Source organism: Lonchura striata, chromosome 13 (genome assembly GCF_050655825.1).
Source record: "Lonchura striata isolate lonStrDom1 chromosome 13, ASM5065582v1, whole genome shotgun sequence".
Lineage (NCBI taxonomy): Eukaryota > Metazoa > Chordata > Aves > Passeriformes > Estrildidae > Lonchura > Lonchura striata.
In genome coordinates this window covers 4,551,401-4,567,113 of record NC_140715.1, presented here as the reverse complement: position 1 = coordinate 4,567,113, position 15,713 = coordinate 4,551,401, and the positions used below count along the sequence as shown (strand labels likewise).

The 15,713-nt window shown below is 50.4% G+C and overlaps 2 pseudogenes across 1 annotated transcript; both read left to right on the top strand.

The window, feature by feature from the left end:
- Positions 1 to 96: 96 nt before the first annotated feature.
- On the top strand, positions 97 to 4,818 carry LOC146766129 (protocadherin gamma-B5 pseudogene; annotated as a pseudogene).
- LOC146766128 (protocadherin gamma-A10 pseudogene) lies at positions 2,617 to 15,623 on the top strand (annotated as a pseudogene). Its single transcript, XR_014958274.1, has one exon. The product of XR_014958274.1 is annotated as a protocadherin gamma-A10 pseudogene (transcript).
- Positions 15,624 to 15,713: the final 90 nt, after the last annotated feature.

Below are 15,713 nucleotides of genomic sequence, written 5' to 3'. Positions count from 1 at the left end.
GGCGCGGCGGCGCCTCCGGGTGCCGCTGTTGGCCGCCGCCGAGCGGCGCTGGAGCCGCCGCCGCCGCCGCCGCAGCGTCCTGCCCCCGCAGGCTGCTCGCTCGCCCGGCGCCGGCCGCAGCGGCAGCGGCACCGCCACCGGCAGCAGCGGCGGCGGCGGCGAGAGGCGGGGAGAGGCGGCCCGAGCGGGCTGGCTGCGCTGCGGCGGCCCCTGCGCTGCGTGGCGAGAGCGGCTGCAAGGGAAGCGGGGCAGCGGCGGGAGGCAGGAGCGCGGCGAGCGCCGGCGGCAGAGAATGGCGGTGAGGCGGCGGCAGAGGCGCGGGCCGGGCGGCGGGCGAGCGCTGCTGGCCGCGGTGCTGCTGTGCGTGTGGGGCCGGGCGGCGGCCGAGCGGCTCCGCTACGCCATCCCCGAGGAGCTGGGCAGAGGCTCGCTCGTGGGGCCGCTGGCGCGGGACCTGGGGCTCAGCGCGGACGAGCTGCCGGCGCGCAAGCTGCAGGTGGCGTCTGCCGGCAAGAAGCAGCTGCAATACTTCACGGTGACTGAGGAGAACGGGAACCTGTACGTGAACGAGAGGCTGGACCGGGAGGAGATGTGCGGCGAGTCGGCGACCTGCTCCGTCAGCTTCGAGGTGCTGGTGCACAACCCGCTGAACATTTTCCACGTTGAAGTGGTGATCGCGGATGTTAATGACAACACGCCACGCTTCCTTCAAGACAGTTTCCAACTGGAGATCAACGAGTTGACTTCTCCCGGTGCCCGGTTTTACTTGGGTATGGCAGAGGATCCGGACACGGGTAGTAACTCACTACAAGGCTATGAGCTGGAGCCTAATGGGTATTTCACGGTGGAGGTGAAAGAGAGCCAAGACGGCAGCAAATCTGCGGAGCTGGTGCTGCGCCGCTCACTGGACCGGGAGAGTGAGCCGAGCCTGCGGCTGCTGCTGACAGCACTGGATGGGGGAGACCCACCTCGGACTGGCACCGCCGAGCTCTGGATCAACGTCACCGACGCCAATGACAACCCACCCGTGTTCACGCTGGACCGGTACCGTGTGAGCCTGCGTGAGGACACGCCTCCGGGATCGATAGTGGTGAACATCTCTGCCTCTGATGCCGACGCCGGCACCAACGCACACATTTCTTATGGTTTCGGGAAAATGCCGACTAAAGTGCTTCAGAAGTTCGTAGTAGATGCCCAGAGAGGAACGATCACCCTGCAGGAAGCTCTGGACTTTGAGGACACGCGCATGTTCAGCCTGACTGCGGAGGCGACGGATGGCGGCGGTTTGGTGGCACATTCCAAGGTGGAGGTGGAGGTGCTTGATGTAAATGATAACCGACCTGAGATCACAATTCTGTCGCTCTCGAGCCCGGTGCCTGAAGACGCTCCGGTGGGCACCGTGGTAGCTCTCTTGAACGTAAATGACCTGGACTCGGGCGAGAACGGCCAGGTGTCGTGTGAGCTGTCAGGAGAGGCGCCGCTGTCGATCGTGGCGTCGTCGGGCGGCTCGTACAAGGTGGTGACGGCGGGTGCGCTGGACCGAGAGCAGGCGTCCGAGCACCGCGTGACGGTGGTGGCCCGGGACCGGGGCAGGCCGGCGCTGTGGAGCAGCGCGGAGCTGGTGCTGGAGGTGTCGGACGTGAACGACAACGCGCCGGTGTTCGAGGAGGCGGCGTACAGCGCGTACGTGGCGGAGAACAACGCGGCGGGCGCGCTGGTGCTGCGCGTGCAGGCGCGGGACGCGGACGCGGGCGCCAACGGGCGCGTGAGCTACTGGCTGGCGGGCGGCAGCGCGGGCGCGGCGGGCGCGGCGCCGCTCGTGTCGGTGGAGGCGCGGAGCGGCGCGCTGTACGCGCAGCGCTCCTTGGACTACGAGCAGTGCCGCGAGTTCACGCTGGCGGTGCGGGCGCAGGACGGCGGCTCGCCGGCGCGCAGCTCCACGGCCACGGTGCGCGTCTTCGTGCTGGACCGCAACGACAACGCGCCCCGGGTGCTGTGGCCGGCGGCGGCGGCGGCGGGCGAGGCGGCGGCAGGGGCGCCGCCTCCTTTCGAGGTGGTGCCGCGTTCCGCCGAGGCCGGCTACCTGGTGGCCAAGGTGGTGGCGGTGGACGCGGACGCGGGGCGCAACGCGTGGCTGTCGTACGAGCTGGTGCAGGCGTCGGAGCCGGCGCTGTTCCGCGTGGGGCTGCACAGCGGCGAGGTGCGCACGGCGCGGGCCGTGTCCGAGCGGGACGCGGCCAAGCAGCGAGTGGTGGCCGTGGTGAAGGACCACGGGCAGCCGGCGCTGTCGGCCACGGCCACGCTGCACGTGGTGCTGGCCGAGAGCTTGCAGGAGGCGCTGCCGGAGCTGAGCGAGCGGGCGGCGGGCGCCGAGGCGGCGGCGGCGGCGGCCGAGCTGCAGTTCTACCTGGTGCTGGCGCTGGCGCTGCTCTCGGCGCTCTTGGTGCTGAGCGTGGCGCTGGCCGTGCTGGCGCGGCTGCGCCGGGCCGGGTCGCCCGCCGTGCTGCGCTGCCTGGGCGCGCAGCGCTTCTCGGTGGCCGGCGCCGCCTTCCCGACCGACTTCTGCGAGGGCACCTTGCCCTACTCCTACAACCTGTGCGTGGCGGCGCCGGCCCGCGCCGTGCCCGAGGCCGCTTGGCCGCCGCCGCCGCCGCCGGTGCCCGTCCTGTCGGCGGAGGAGCTTCTGGGCGGCGATTCCTGCGAGAAGCCGAGCCTGAACAGCAACGTGCTCACGGGAGAGCCTCCCGCGAATCCCGATGCACCGCAGGTGTGTTATGGTGCGCGCTTGTTGTGTTATTGAGGCTTTCCTATGACCGTCCTTGCCCCCCCTCGTTTTCTCGGACCCTTGTCCATGAGAAATCCTCATTAGCGTCCCCATTTCGCCGCGGAAAATTCTGCTCTTTCCTTGGTATTGGCTTCCATTTCTGCCGAGGTGTTTTGACTATAACTCTCTTTTTAACTTGAAGAAGTGTTCCCCTGTTTTCTGGGGTTATATTGTTGTGGGAGGTACGCCCCTGTGTCCATGAATTAAGCAAATTAATTAAGAAACTGAATTAAGGAAGTTCTGTTCCCCTTCCACGGAAAGCAGGAGGCTAGCTGTAGCACCTGCTTCTTCCTTGGTAACAGAGTAAAATTCAGTGAAAGGCGTTTTGTCTTCAAAACTCATGCTCTTTAAATTAAAATTAATTTCCAGCATTGAACTTGGTTTCTTAATGTTTTGGAGACCCGCTGATTCTGCGTGATGGAATTGGAGAGAAAGAAAATCCACAGGCAAATGATGTTTTAGATATTTTCTTTCCTGATTTTATTCAGAAAGAGTGAATTTGAAACTTGTTTATAGCTTTACACAAATCCGTTTATGAATGGTTGGGCTTTTCCGTTTTGTTTGATGGGGTTTTTTTTGCCTATCGGACTCACAAAGGAAAGGTGTGCAGCGTGTTATGTTCTGCATCCTGAGTGAAATAAAAGAATGTCCCACGATTTGGGGACGGGAGGATAATGCAATAGTGGGCCGGCTTCCTTTTTGCATCCTGGCTGGCAGTTCTCTGGTTTGCTCTTCATGATATTTATTTCATACAGAGGTGAAGGTAAAAAAAGGTTTGTTTCAGATGTTTTTCATTTTCCTTTCGTCTTTACCCTAAGAGTTTGAGATTTATGGAGATGTTGGGGCTTTTGAGAACAGTAGGTTTTTAAACTTCTGGCTTTTTACAAGGATAGACATCTGAGAGTATGAAGTACCAAGGAGGTCAGCCAAATGACAGTTCAGGCACTTGAACGAAACTCCTTTGTACATTTTTCATGGGTCTGCAGTTTCGAGTGCGGAATTGTACTTTTCTTCTACTGTCCTACAATTCTTTCCTTGGTAATGTTGTACCAATATGATTAAAAAAAATCTTTTTACTGATATACTTTATTAGTACACTTCAGTGCTCTAAAGGTTGATTCTTGATAAATTCCTTTTTTTCTTTTTTTTTTTTTCCTGGCTATACAATTACTTGATGCGGTGCAAGAGTGCAAGAAGTAAGGAAACACTAAATTTAACTGACAGCGATATTCAAACATTTGCATCTTGATTCCGTCAAGTTTTCCTTTGAGAATATTAGCTACATATTTATTTCTACCTGTAATAATCATATGACAATTAGCTCCCTGAGTTTAAGAACCATGCGATTGTTCTCGTCCCGCTTATGTTAATGAGCCTGATTGCTCAGGTTATCGGTGTGTATGGGCGCGTATCTAAAGTTTTCAATCTCAGACACCGTTGCTGAAGAGGTTTTTGAACAAAGAGGGTAAGACTAATGGTAATCTAGAGCATGAAATGGGGAAAAATATGCTTTAATATACATAAATTGCCGTTAGTAAGTTATTATTACCTCCTGCGATTGAAGCAACACCCCCACGGAATGACTTGACATTCCTCCCGATGGTGATCCCCTGAAGGACCAAAGCAGACATCGGCTGGAGAAAAGGCGGTGCAGGAGGTCACCGTTGCACGGGAAAATTGTCTCCGTGGCAAATGTCCATTCCCCGCGAGCTGCCCGTGGGCAGAGCGGGCAGCGCTCGGCGGCGCTCGGTGCCTGCAGTGCCGGGAGGAGGCTGCGGGCGCCGCTGCTGACCGAGAGGAGCGAGAGGAGCTCGGAGCGCCGCAGCCCCGCCCGCTGCGGCCCGGCTCTCTCGCTCTCCCGGTGTGTGAGTCGGCGGCGGAACAGTCTGCGGTCGTTCCCGCGGTGCCGAGACGTGCTGAAGGGAGTCGGAAGGGCCTGGCAGAAGCGCTCGGGAGCGAAGCGCCGGAGCTGCACCGTGAAGCCAGATCGGTGAGCGGCGGCGGAGAGCTCCCGGCAGTGTTGCGGTGCTGCGGCCGAGATGTGCGCGGCGGGGAGGCGCTGGGGCCGGCGGCAGCGAGCTCTGCTCTGGGCCGTGCTGCTGGCAGCGTGGGAGGCGGCGTGGGGGCAGCTGCGCTACTCCGTGCCCGAGGAGATGCCCAAGGGATCATTCGTGGGTGACGTGGCCAAAGACCTGGGGCTGCAGCTGCCGGAGATCACCGATCGTGGAATCCGAGTGGTCTCCGAGGGCAGAACACAGTATTTCTCTTTACAGAAGAAGACGGGACATTTAGTGACAGTGCAAAAAATCGACAGAGAGCAGCTGTGTGAGAGTGTGCAGCAATGCGTGCTGCGCTGTGAACTGATAGTGGAGGGGGAAATGAAGTTCTATGGAATAGAAGTAGAAATTGCCGATATTAACGACAACGCACCCAACTTTCAAGAGGCAGAAACAGAGCTTAGACTGAGCGAGATGACAGCGCCGGGGTCGCGGTTTCCACTGACAGAGGCTCATGACCCAGACTTGGCCCGGAATTCCCTGCAGAGCTACGAGCTGAGCGGCGACGAGCACTTCTCGCTGGCCGTGCAGGCGGGCCCCGGCGGCGATCAGCGTCCCGAGCTGGTGCTGGCGAAGGCGCTGGACCGGGAGGAAGCGGCTTTTCACGAGCTGGTGCTGAGGGCGATGGACGGCGGCGATCCGGCACGGACGGGCACAGCCCGGATCCGTGTGACCGTGGTGGACGTGAACGACAATGCGCCCGTGTTCAGCCAGGCGGAGTACACGGTGCGTGTGCCCGAGGACGTGCCCGTGGGCTCTGTCCTCGTCACCGTCACGGCAACGGACGTCGACGAGGGTCTGAACGGGAAGGTGAAATTCTCTTTTAAAAGAAAAAAGACATCATCACAGATATTTCACCTGGACTCTGAGACTGGAGCAATCACTCTGGGGCGAAGCCTGGACTTCGAGGAACGTGATGCCTACGAGCTGGATCTGCAGGCATATGATGGTGGGGCTCTTTATGATACAGCGAAAGTCGTGATCACTGTGACAGACGTCAACGACAACGCACCGGAGATTTCCGTGCGGTCAGCACTAAGCGAGATCTCAGAAGACGCCCCCTCGGGAACTGTCGTGGCCCTTTTGTACGTGCAGGACCGGGATTCCGGGGCGAACGGTGACGTGCGGTGCTCCCTCGACAAAGACGTCCCGTTTCGGCTTCAAAGCTCCCAGGCCAATTACTACAGCGTGGTGACAGCGAGAGAGCTGGACCGGGAGCAGGTGTCGGAGTACAACGTGACGGTGCGAGCGGCCGACGGCGGGTCGCCGGCGCTGCAGAGCAGCGCGGTGCTGGCGCTGCGGGTGCTGGACGTGAACGACAACGCGCCGGTGTTCGCGGAGGAGCGCTACAGCGCGCGGCTGGCGGAGAACAACGCGGCGGGCGCGCTGGTGCTGAGGGTGCGCGCCACGGACGCGGACTGGGGGCAGAACGCGCGCGTGCGCTACCGGCTGGCGGAGGGGCGGGTGCGGGGCGCGCCGCTGTCGTCGTTCGTGTCGGTGCAGGCGGAGACGGGCGCGCTGTACGCGCTGCGCTCCTTCGACTACGAGCAGCTGCGCGAGCTGCAGCTGTGGGTGCGTGCGGAGGACGGCGGCGCGCCGGCGCTGGGCAGCAACGTGTCGGTGCGGCTGCAGATCGTGGACGAGAACGACAACGCGCCGCAGGTGCTGTACCCGCCGGCGGCGGCAGCTCTGGGCTCGGGCGCCGCGTGGTCGGGCGCGGAGCTGGCGCCGCGCTGGTCGGAGGCCGGCGCGCTGGTGGCCAAGGTGGTGGCGGTGGACGCGGACGCGGGGCAGAACGCGTGGCTGTCCTACGAGCTGGCCAAGGCCACGGAGCCGGGGCTGTTCCGCGTGGGGCTGCACAGCGGCGAGGTGCGCACGGCGCGCTCGCCGCTGGCCCGCGACGCGGCGCGCCACAGCCTGGTGGTGCTGGTGAAGGACCACGGGCGGCCGGCGCTGTCGGCCACGGCCACGCTGAGCGTGGTGCTGGCCGAGAGCGTGGCCGAGCTGCTGGCCGAGCTGGGCAGCGCGGCCGACGAGGCGGCGGCGCCGGGCGAGCCGGCCGCCAGCCTGACGCGCTGGCTCGTGCTGGCCGTGGCCGCCGTGTCGTGCCTCTTCGTGGCCTTCCTGCTGCTGCTGCTGGCGCTGCGCCTGCGGCGCTGGCGCCGCCAGCAGCTGCTGCCGGCGGACAGCGGCGCCCTGCGCGGCGTGCCCGTGTCGCACTTCGTGGGCATCGACGGCGTGCGCGCCTTCCTCCAGTCCTACTCGCACGAGGTGTCGCTCACGGCCGACTCGCGCAAGAGCCAGCTGCGCTTCTCGGCCGGCAGCTGCTGCGACACCCTCCCGGCCCGGCCGCCGCCCGACGAGCCCGCGCCGCTGCTCGGGGACCACGATCCTGCCGGCGCTCGTCCCGTGGATTCCGCCTCTGTCCCGGTGAGTTTCTCCGTCCCGACTTCCTCCAGGACAATTCCCCCTTCTGCTCCACTGTGGTCTGTGTCATGCATAGGTTGTTTCGTCGACTTAGGAGAAGCCCAAAGAATTGGTGTTTTACCACTGGTGGAGGGGCCAGGAGAAATAATGTTTCTTGTGCCTGGAGCTATATTTGGCTCTGTATTAAATAACTAATTAATTAATCACTTCATCATGATTCCTCATTCTGTCCGCTTTTCCAGTATCTCCTGGAAAATGATTCGTCTTTTAGCTTTACAAACTTGATAGTTCTTACAAGCGTAGTTGGCAAAATTGCTTGCACATTTGAAATTTCATAAAAATTCTTAAAGTTTGTCAGGGCCTATAGATGTGAATCCTTGGAGCTTTTCCCTGAGGGTCTCTTGCTATATGCACGAGAATATTTTGCTACTGTTCCTCATCAGTGCTCAGAACATTATGCAGAGTTATATCCCATACAGCTCTTCCTGTGAACGGCAGTTTTTGAATATAGGTGTAAGCATTGTATTAATGGTTGCAGAATGAGTTATCTTCCAAAATACCCATGTGTTAAGGAAGAACGACAGTGTCTTGGTGTTGATTCTGATTATTTATTCTTTATCTAAGCTACATATTGCTTATACTGCTTAGATCATTTCATGTTACTTCAGGTGAGTGTGTTGAGCAGACAAGGTCCTGTGCATGGATCTGTTTCAGCATCCTTGTTCTCCATAAGTAGATATTGTGTGGGAGGTGTCTTTCAGTGATATCTGTTTTCAAAGTAGATTGCCTTGATTCATGGTGTCTCAGCCTGGTGAGGTATTCTGTCAGCATAGAGTCAGAACAGATGGAAGACTTTGTTGTTGTGTAGTTTGAAATGTTGGTGTAAATGTTTATTTCACACAAGCTGGTATTAGATTCCCTTTGTTGGCTTCTGTGCATTTTCCTTTTCTTGTTCTCCAATGAGATCACTTGGACATCTGTGCCTCTAGATGCTACATACTCTTCTTTTGTAACTACTACTACTACTACTATTTGACATAGCCATAAATGTCAAACTATGACTCCTGCACTGTTGCGCCTTTCCCATTGCTTCCTTCGTTACTGTCTTCTAAAACTGGATATTTGTTTGGCCGATAGTCCTAGAAATAGATATTTATTCAAATTATAAGGCTGGCAGAGCAGTTTCCATCTAGACCTTGATGCTGTGCAGTTGCTAAGACAAAGACATTGGTACACAGGTGTGTCAATATGGTTTTAGCTGAATAATGGTTTGATATAATTTCTGGTCCCAATGTGTAGGAATACATCTAGAAAGCCAAGCTAGGAGCACTGTCCAGCTCAGGACAGAAGTGGTTATGTTAGCATTAGTAGGCCTCAGGCAGAAAGCAGAAAGCAGAACCTTGAAGAAGGAATGCAGAAGTCAGCGGTGTGCTTGGTACAATGTGCTTGGTAAGCAGAATTCATCTGAGATAACACATACCTGTGCTAGTTAGTACAAAGCTTTGGATTAAGCAATGTTACCTAGTTACATGTTATAGTTGTGCTAGTTTTTGTAACTGCTGAAAAGGTATGTAAGCTCAGCTTTGCAAATCAAGAAATGGCTCCATGTGTGCAAACCATGGAGTCCACGTCTCTTTCATCAATCGCCGTCACCAATGCCTCTGCCATTCTTTTTTCTATGACACCAGTTTCCCTGTACTGAAAGCAATGGTAGTCTTCTTATAATATAACTTTTTTACAATAAATCTGCATTTAGAAGGATGATGCATGTGTAGGTGTTGCAAAAGAGCAATTTGGATCACTTAAAGAATCAGTACTGTTATTAAAACTACTTTAAATACGGCTTCATAGAAGTGCATCTTAATAAAGGTTGATGGTAAGGTTCACTCTACTACTTGTTGTATGGATTAAATATACAAGGTATTTTTTATGGAGTGACAAGCCTTGAGAGTTGTTCCTGCTCAAGGGGAGAGTCACCAGACATTGCAGTCCAGATACACTTCAGGGAGAGTTCAAATTTAATTCATCCAAAGATCGGATGTTGGAAAATGATTTCTGCCTTGAGGAGCAAGCTTATATCTCTCTAGAATATTTTGATGGAGAGCTTCTTCACAGTTGTAATTACGCTTTCTTTCAGGCCTTTCTCTCCTGGGATGTTGTGGTTCCTTTTTTTTCCTTTTCTGGACTGTAATGCATTAGAAACCATGAACGTTTTTTTTGCAGTAAATGCCTCAACAAACTAAGACAAAATTTCATATGCTAGAAACAAAGTAACAGAAGGTAAAAGAGAATCTATTGCACATTTTCAGAAGATTTATTTTGAGAATGAGACCTATAATAAGGCCTTTAAACTTATGGCTGCTTATTTTTGTAAGATGAGCAGACCATATAGTAAAAAATCAATGAGAGATGATGACTGCTCAAAAAAATGCAACCATTTACAGTGTAGTCCAGAGTAAGACTTCAAATTCAGACTTTCAGCTTGAGACCTCAGTGAGTTCCAGGTGTTCTTGGGGATGAATTTCCATGCTGACAGTGAAGACTAGAATATCCTCCTTGTCAGTTTCTTTGAAAACGTTTATTTACACTGATCATCTGGTTTTGTCTTGGGTTTTTTTCCCCAGTTCCCGCGTGGCCCCCTCCCCTTTTCTGATCTTCTGTGTATGTAGGTTTAGTTTAAGTAGTGATATATCTTCACTTAGGAGTGTATTTCAGGTCACATTAATGCTGGTGTGGAGAGCAGGAGAGGGGGGTACATTTCTGTTTCAGTATTGTTATGGGTTAATAGACCTACATATGACCTTAGAAGAAGTTGCGTCTTTGTGGAACTCTGCATGTGATAAGAGAAGAGATTCTCTCTGAGCAAGTAGTGAGATTATGTGGGAAATAGATTTGTAAAGAGTTCTTAGAGCCTGACAGAAGGCCCTAACAAGTGGCCAATACCCAATTGTGACAAATATTACCATGAGGCTGCCAACAAGACTAATCCCATAACCAGTTACTATCATTGGACACTTAATCTTTTTAAAACACCTTCTAAACCTCAAAAAATTTAAAATTCTTAGTTCTTTGGCAATAAAATTTTGTGCTAAGTTTCAGTATCTAAGAGATCCACAATTAAATGTTACTCTCCATCATCCTGTGTACAGAAACTCAAGTTTGTAGTACAGTTGTACTACACCACGACCCCCTAAGAGTGAAATTGCTGGCCTAGATGAGTGCCCAAGGCAACTACCAAAAGGATACTGGCTCATTTGTGGAAATAGATCCTAACAAAACATTCCCTCAAAAAATTAAAAGTAGCCCATGTATCATCAGACAACTAACTGTGATTACACCTAAAGTTAAAAAGCCATGAAGAGAAAACATAGAGGAAGAAAGATTTGCCCATCATTATGAGGAAAAGAGTAATAGCAATTGCAAATCCTGGAGCCCTGCAAATCAAGTTACATCAACTTTATTTCTGCCTCAACTTGTCTCAGGTGAGGCATTAAAACAATTATACCAGATAAGGTGTTAGCTGAGTAAAGAAGTCAATGCTGCTTCCATTGCAATTAGTGACACGATGGCAGATGTTGGTGCTGTCAGACATGCAACCTTAGAGAACAGAGCCACCATCAATTTGTCTTACTGGCACGTGGCCATGGTTGTGAGGATTTTGAAGGACTGTGTCGTATGAACTTGTCTGACCATTCAGTGTCTTTCAAAAAGTGAGAGATTTGACAAATCAAATGAAAACAAATGATGGATCATGGTTATAGGACTTGTCTGAAGGATGGAGTTTTGCACCATGGCTAAAGGAGCTTTACAAAATAGGTTTATATGCATTGATTGTTATCCTGGCATTGTTAGTGCTAGTGCCTTATGTGCTCCACTGTGCACCGTGAATGATGAACAAGGCCATCAAGGAAGTTTTCTTAGTTCAAGAGAGAGGGAAATGCAGGAAATGGATTTGTAGAAAGTTCTTAGGGCCTGACAGAAAGCTCACATAGTTTGCATCTGTATGCAAACTTTGAGACAAGAAATGCTGACTTAGAAATGCCATGGAATAGGACAGACATTGTTGAGAGAGAAATGGAGCTAGAAAAAAGTTTCAAAAATGGCCTTCCAAATAAGAGTAGATACTTTAGAGAAACAGAACTATAAAAGATTCATTGTAGTAGGATCCATGAGGGGTAATTTTATATTATTCTCTTTAAGGCATCTACATCAAGGTGTGACAAGAAGGTGATAGGTCAAGAAGGGCTTCTGGTGTATTGTATATTGGCTTGTGATTGTGATTGTGTGAATGATAACATCTGTATTGTCTCACCCTTCTCATGGGACTGAAAATAGAATGAAAGTTTTAAAAATGCCTCTCTCAGTTACCCAATCTCTGAGTAAAGAAAACATCTGACAAGATGATCCATTCTCTGTTGGATGACTGCATGTCATTCTTCTGAGAATACCACTTAGGACACAAATGTACTTTCTTTCTGGGTATGATCATGATGCATTATCATTTCTTGAGTTCTATTTGCCAATTATGTGCCTCAGAAGCTGAACTGCAAGTTCTGTAGAGTTGGAGATGTGACAATGTTGATGGTTGGGCAGAACAGGTTATAATACCTGTGTGAATATTCCTTTCTCCATTTATACCTCTCTGTGACTTTTTGAAGGAGATTTTCATGAAAGCAGTAATGACATTTTCCCAACATGGATCTTCCTTCAGGTTATGTTTCCTTGAAAGTTATGGTTCATATTTTTTATCTGCAGACTGTCCTTTTGCATCTGTAGCTTGTGTTGTTTTGCATGAAATATCGACCTGCCTTCTAAAGCAAACCAAGACAGAATATTTTATGTGAGTAAAATTATATAGAAGCTTAAACAGAGTTTCCCATGGTCCTATTCACATCAAGGCCTTTGATACTGCACTTAGACTGGTGGCTTTATATTTCTAGGAAGTTAATGGGCCACAAAGTAGAAAATTTCACAAGAACTGATGAATTTCCAGATATTGACCTCCCTACAATGTAGTCTAAAATAAGACTTAAGGGCCTGGATTGCAGGCCTTGGTTGAGACCTTACTGATTTCTGGGTGTTCTGGGAGTTTATATTTTTAGGCAGAGATGTTTTTTAAAACCACCTGTACTTTAGAGGAGTCCAGTATTTACTTCATAGGGGCCAGTAAGAGCTTTTAGTTTTGTTTATTAATAACTAGAAATGAGTGAGAGATTTGAGGTTCTTGCTTTGCAAGGAGGACCCTGGGGACAGCACTTGCACACAGGCCTACCTGCAGCTTACTCCAAGTGTGTAATAAGCATTAAAAAGATCAAGGTGCTTTATTGCATAGCAGCACTCACCTCTGATCTCCCTCTGGCAAGCTCTGGAACACGGTAGAGACTGTAGAGTGCTGCTGGTCAATCGCACTTACCAAAGTATTGGTCTCATGTTTCTCAAAATTACCCAACTATGTGCCCCTCCGTGATTTCATACATGATACAGACCTAGAAGTGGTGCAATAGAGAATAACCACTTCCACATGGGAGAGTGGGAAGTGTTTGATTTGGCTCATTTGTAAAGATAGAGCCTGGCAGGGCATTCCCTCAAAAATTAAAAGTAGCCCATGTATCATCAGACAACTAACTGTGATTACACCTAAAGTTAAAAAGCCATGAAGAGAAAACATAGAGGAAGAAAGATTTGCCCATCATTATGAGGAAAAGAGTAATAGCAATTGCAAATCCTGGAGCCCTGCAAATCAAGTTACATCAACTTTATTTCTGCCTCAACTTGTCTCAGGTGAGGCATTAAAACAATTATACCAGATAAGGTGTTAGCTGAGTAAAGAAGTCAATGCTGATTCCATTGCAATTAGTGACACGATGGCAGATGTTGGTGCTGTCAGACATGCAACCTTAGAGAACAGAGCCACCATCAATTTTGTCTTACTGGCACGTGGCCATGGTTGTGAGGATTTTGAAGGACTGTGTCGTATGAACTTGTCTGACCATTCAGTGTCTTTCAAAAAGTGAGAGATTTGACAAATCAAATGAAAACAAATGATGGATCATGGTTATAGGACTTGTTTGAAGGATGGAGTTTTGCACCATGGCTAAAGGAGCTTTACAAAATAGGTTTATATGCATTGATTGTTATCCTGGCATTGTTAGTGCTAGTGCCTTGTGTGCTCCACTGTGCACCATGAATGATGAACAAGGCCATCAAGGAAGTTTTCTTAGTTCAAGAGAGAGGGAAATGCAGGAAATGGATTTGTAGAAAGTTCTTAGGGCCTGACAGAAAGTTCCCATAATATGCATCCTGTGAGGAGCCCTGGACTCCAGGACAGTCTGGAGGGATGGAGATGAGAGATCTCTGAAGTCTGGTCTTAGAATATGTGGTTTATTATAAAGGGTAAAGGGCCCTACTTGGAGTTGCCAGGTGCAATTCGTGGCAAGCCCTAGGGAGTGGGGGCAGGGAGAGGCAACGGGCAGAGGATGATAGGAGAGGGTTCCAAGAGGATGTTCCAAGAGAGCTTCAGGTCCCTCGGGCGCTCATCATCAGGGGGCTTCAAGGTGGGCTGGAACAAGACTTGGGCCAGTGGGGTCACAGACTCCTGATGCTCCAGGGGAGGGTTACAGGTGTGGGATGAAGCACACATTGGGGTGAGATAGAACAGTCCATCTGACCCTTGGACCTACCTGTAGGTAAAGGGCATTGTTTTGCCAGAAGGGGGAACTGCTTTCAATCTGGCTATTCTATTGTTTTCTAGTTGTTCAGTAACTAAGGTTTGGTATGTCAAATTTTGTTCTCATCTCAATATAAGTATTTGCTAAAACTTTTGCCAGGCAATCATATTTATAAGGTTTTCTATTTCATCTTCCCCAACATCATCCCTATGCAAACTTTGAGACAAGAAATGCTGTCTTAAAAATGCCATGGAATAGGACAGACATTGTTGAGAGAGAAATGGAACTAGAAAAAAGTTTAAAAATGGCCTTACAAATATGAGGATATACTTTAGAGAAACACAACTATGAAAGATGTATTGTAGGAGAACCCATGAGGGGTTGTTTTAGATTATTGGCTTTAAGGCATTTACAGTATGATGGGGCAAAAAGCTGATAGGCCAAGAAGGGCTTCTGGTGTATTGTAATTAGGAAATAATTGGCTTGTGATTGTGATTGTATGAATGATAACATCTGTATTGTCTCACCCTTCTCATGGGACTGAAAATGGAATAAAAGTTTTAAAACGCCTCTCAGTTACCCAACCTCTGAGTCAGGAAAAGGGCATTGTCTGACATCACTTAAAAGCATTTTTCTTGTTCTTAATAAAAGCATTGTCTGAGATTTACTAAAATCATTAGGTCCAGTCAAGAGACACCTAGTAGCCCTTTCAAATCAGTGCATTGTACCTAGCTTAAATCTTGAGATTTCAGTGACCTTTCATCATCTGTGGGAGTGATAATTTTAAGGCAGAATTGTAGCAAAACCACTGAAGACCACAGATCTGATATAACTTCCTCAGCAAGGTCAGGTCAAAATTTGGTATTTTGGTATTAATAATTCAAAATTATTTAAAATTTATTATTATTCATGCTATCTTTTGACATCTGGGTTGGCCAGTTGATAGGAATTTTGTGTAGCAGCTTCCAAAATTAAACCAATACAAATGTGAAATCAATTGTTTTGGGAGGCCTTAGAATTTGAGGTTTCAAACACCAGCACTGATTTTGATTTTCTCTTGGACTAGAGTGAGTGTAATGATTTGCAGTTTCTTTTTTTCTGCATGGTATGGACGGTTATATTGCTTTTAGTTCAGGTCTACTGACTATTATGGACTTCACATTTCTATGTCAGTTTTAATAACTCTTCTTAATCAGAATTAAACCTTGACTTTATGAAGTAACATCGAATTCAAACTTTTTAATGGGATGCAGAGACAGTGACGGGAAAATGAAGCATTTGTAGTTTTGGTGTAAACTGATAGAGTGGGTTTGGAAAAAGTAAAATCTGTGGTTAGAAATGGCAGGATTTCCTTCTGCCTCTCTGCATCCTGGTTGCAAACTAGAGTCAAGACTTAGATTCTCTGACAGCAAGAGCCAAACTTCTTAATTGCTCTGACACACATAATTTTTTCCTTGTTTGTTATCATGCCTCCTCCAAAAACATGACGGGAAGCACTATGGCAATAATAATATTAGCTTAAATATTTCCTACAAATACAAAAAAAACCTTTTAGTCATGGCACGACTATTGTTGCTCTAATCATTAAGTTTCCCGCTCAACATAAACCAGGAGCTTCAGCGCTGTCTGTCGGCGGTGGCGGCGGGAGCCCGGGCCCGGTGCCGCCGCCGAGCCCCGCCCAAGCCGGGCCCCCTTGAGCGCGGCCGTCCGGCGGCTGCAGTGGCGCGGCGGCGCCTC